Here is a 4,105-nt window from a genome sequence, read left to right as displayed (position 1 = left end):
GTACCCAAACTGAGAACAGGACATACGGGGTTCCAGAGCTCAGTCCCATCTGTCTCCTCTGAACTGGCCAGCTGTTCAGCTCTGGGGATGCTAAGGGTGTAGAAAAACCTTGAGATTGTGTAAAGTAACAACAAAATGTTACTCATGTGAGCCATGAGTGCTTGCTGCTTTCATGAATGCTATAATGAGGTATCAAAAATTTTTCAAAGGAAAACCCCATCCATCTGCATGCACTGAATCAATACAGTAATCAATTAAAACCGCTGGCAGAGACGTTGTACAAAGGATGCTGTTTATGCTGCATCCAGCTGTAAAGCAAAAAGAAAGCAGCCCTGTGGGTTTTAGTGCATACTTTAATTGATGGCTTAGTTATAGCCTACCTGAGGCATAAGTCTGGGATCTTCCATTTCTCTGGAAAAGTCTCATTCAGTTTCTCATTTGTCACCTGAGAATTAACGTCTTGCAAAGCCACTGAAGAAGGTGGAAGAATCTTCAGCACTAAAAACATGCATGAAAATGGAACAAATAATAAGTTCTTGTTTGTTTTTCCCAATGGATTAGCTGGCCTTTTAAAAGAGATTCCTTTTCTTTACTAACCTGATCTTATTTAAATAAGCAAGCGTGTGCTTCTCATCTTTCACTCTGTGTTTGAATGATTTTTCTGAACCTCCCTAATAGCTGCTGTTATTTGTGGCTGAGCAGGAACCGGTGAGGAGTAAAATTCTGCTTTGATTTAAGCAGATGTGTTTGCATATCACCTAGGTTACCATTTGCATGGAAGGGGAAAAGATCACAACCATGGCATCCTCTGTCTTTTCTGGCTGAACCACAGCCTGTGGAAAATGCTAAATGCTGAAGAAATCATCAATAAATCATAATGCTCTTCCCTGTTAGAGTGGTTTATCCTGGAGAATCTTAAATTGCAGTTATTCTCAGAATACCGCTGCGAGGTCTGCGGGTGTTTTATGGTCGGATGAACTCAGCACAGAGTGTTTAAGGGATTTTCTCAAGATCTTGCAGAGAAGTAATGGCAGAATCACCACGTCCCCTTTGTTTTCCAAATTGGCCCATCATCTTTCACTTGAAAGAAAATGAGAAAACCCTCATGTTTCCCTTCCTCACACTGCAACATGGACACAGCGTTTGCAAGGGAAAGGTCAGCTTTTGGGATCAGAGATGCTCAGCGTTGTGCTCAGGAAGAGGTGAAGGCAGTGCCGGCAGCCTGGCCAAGGCAGGCTGTGCCCAAGCCCACTAGGGCCACCACTGCAGGGGACAGGACAAGAGTGGCACTGCCCAGGGACCTGCTGGTATCCCAGGGGCTGCTGGTGGCCATCCACCCTGTGTTTGCCCTGTTTAAAGTCTCCATGGCCATTGGCGGGGGAGTGGGCAGCCTTGGGGTGCAAGAGTCACCAGGAAGGACTGACACTGGGGCAGCTCTACTCTGCAGAATAACTTCGGCCTGCGGGTGTGTGTAACTCACACTGCGAGCGTGACACGTGGTGCCCGATGTGTGTATGCTCTGCTGCCTGGGATGCTTTTGCAGTCATCTTTCTCCTGATGCCCAGTTAAGGTTCCCTCACAAAATGTTCAGCGAAGGTTATCTTTTATGCAAAGCACCAATATCCTGTTTGCAAAGCTTGGCTCCGCTGTGATTGTGATTGACGTTCTCTTTCGAGCAGCTAAGCTCAAATGAGAAGCAAATTGTCTTGGGAATGGGGTGGGGGAGAGCCAGGGCTCAGTGAGACGGTGCTAAGCAGTGGTGAGAAGGGTGAGGAGGGAAGCCAGCATCTCCTAGCAAGGTTACAGACTTGCCTGAGATGTTGAGACTAAAAGGCTATGAGGTGCACAAATAAGGCTACTGCAGTTAATTTAATCCTAGCTCAATTGAGCTACATCTCCACAGGCTTCAGCAGCGCTGCTGAATGGCATTAGAGGCTGGACAGGTGATGAGAAGGGCATCCCCATGTTCACGCAGCGATCTCAAATGATGGGTGCTCAGGTAAAGGGAGGGATGGCTGAACTGTTTTCTCCCACTCTGTGTAGTGTGTTTTCTCACATAGCTACACCATCTGTAGCACTCGTTGTCATAGATGCCCAAAGTGTACAGCTGAAGCTCTATTATTAGGGGTTTTTTTAACAGTAGATGCTCTGGTACCTCACATTTGCTTTAGGAGCCTTTGGAATTGACATTTTCCTTGTAACTGTCAGGGCTGGAAACCTTTATTTTCTTAATAAAAAATGAGTTTTTCACATAATAACATGATTCTGGTAACTAGAGCTTTAAGAAAAAGGTCAGATAATGTGACACTTGCAATAAAAGATCGAGATTTGACAAAGCCATATTTAGTGCAGTTCCCAGCTGAATGGAGAATTGCCATTATGCATTCAGTTTAAAGTACATTTACATTTATTCCCGGAAAGCTCTAATGCAACGTTTTCCTATTAGCTAAATAAAAGATTAAGTTAATGTGGCCACTTCTAAAATTTACTAAAAGTATCAGGGGGAAAAAAAACCCAACAAAACAAAAGAGAAGACTTTTGTAGATGAGTGGCTTTTGAAATACACAATGTTGGTAAAACTTTGCTCGGCATCATTTATTACTATTCACTGTAGGTTTCACTAATTACAGTCTGAAGCAACACTTCCTTATTTTATTTTTTATCTTTTTGGTCACTTCATGGAATTTCTGCTGTTGTTTTATTAGTCAGCATGTACGGGTCTCTCCTCTTGAAAGCAGGGGCAGGAGAAAGAGTTTTAGGGCACGTACAGCTTGGAGGCAGTGAAAAGGGTGAAGGTTTTGAATGAGGATGTTTGCAAGCAGGTGGTTTTGGTCTTTGTCCTACCAGGGGTTTGGTATCAGGTCAGGGCTCTCATGGAAATTAAGTGTCATCCCTCCTTTCACATGGAATAATTGCTTTATGTGGGGCACCTGGCAGCAGGTTTTAGCCTTTCAGTACTTCCAGCAAAAGCATGTAAAAAGTGTGACTACAAATAACTTGCATACAAATTTTGGCAAGGAATTTACCTTTCTCTTTTTTTTCTTTTTTTTTTTTTTCCCCAGCATGGCCTAGCTCAGATTAGAAGATTTTTTTTTTTTTCCCATATTTTCTAATGAATGGCAAGCTTTTGTGTCCAGAGCACAGAGCGTACAGAGGACATATGGGTTAAAATGGCTGAGAAATAATACTTTTTTTTTTTTTTAAGCTAAACCATGTCCTTTGCCCCAAAAGACTTTGCAAGGGTACCTGTGATGCTTTCTTTAATGAAAACAATTCCACCACACTTTTTTCTTTTATTTTTTTTGAGACAAGCGAAGAAATATTTCAAAATTGATCAAAAATAAGTAGTGCAAATAACATTCATTACTGTAAATGGGAACATGAACAAAATTGTGGTCAAATTTATGTGGTTTTATTCATAAAGATTCTTTCAGAAAGGATGTTTTTGTCCATTTTCCCTTATTTCACTACTGAACAACAAGATTTTATTGCTTGTCTTATACCCATGCTTGCTTTTCACCAGCACTGCTGGTGTATAATGTGATTTCACATATTCTTGCCACCACTTACCAAAATGTCTTTAAATTATTAAATCCAGTCCTGTGCTAGCGTTTCATCGTGGGCTTCAGTGCGTAGCCATAGCATGGGACCTGGCTGTCAGCCCTGCTCCTTCCTTTTCTCTCGTTAATTAATCAGTTTCATACCATTGATCGACTTTTGATGGCTAAAGACTGTTTTCCTGTATTCTGAAAATACACAAAGAACTGTTGCTGTAAAGGTCGGGCGTTCAGGGAAGGAGCAAGTGCTGGCTCCAGCCAGCATCTAGAGTAGAGTAGCATCTACTGGAAATGAAATGAAATGACAACTCAGAAATGAAAAGTACAAAAAATTCTTGGCAATACAGAGGGGGTGGCTGCTTCTGCTCCTCAGGTGCAAATTTCTGCGGGGCGTGGGACAACATGATTAGGAAGAAACCAACCTGGATACATCCACATGGCCAGGCTGTTTGGTGTATTCCTCAGTTAGGTTTTTATTGAGGCTCTGAAAAGGAGGAGAAGCCCTCACAGGGGGCAAATCCATGCCTGGTCCCAGCTGCATCTTTGTC

Source organism: Apaloderma vittatum, unplaced genomic scaffold (genome assembly GCF_000703405.1).
Source record: "Apaloderma vittatum isolate BGI_N311 unplaced genomic scaffold, ASM70340v1 scaffold4409, whole genome shotgun sequence".
In the NCBI taxonomy this organism is placed as follows: domain Eukaryota; kingdom Metazoa; phylum Chordata; class Aves; order Trogoniformes; family Trogonidae; genus Apaloderma; species Apaloderma vittatum.
This window is presented reverse-complemented; position numbering follows the sequence as displayed.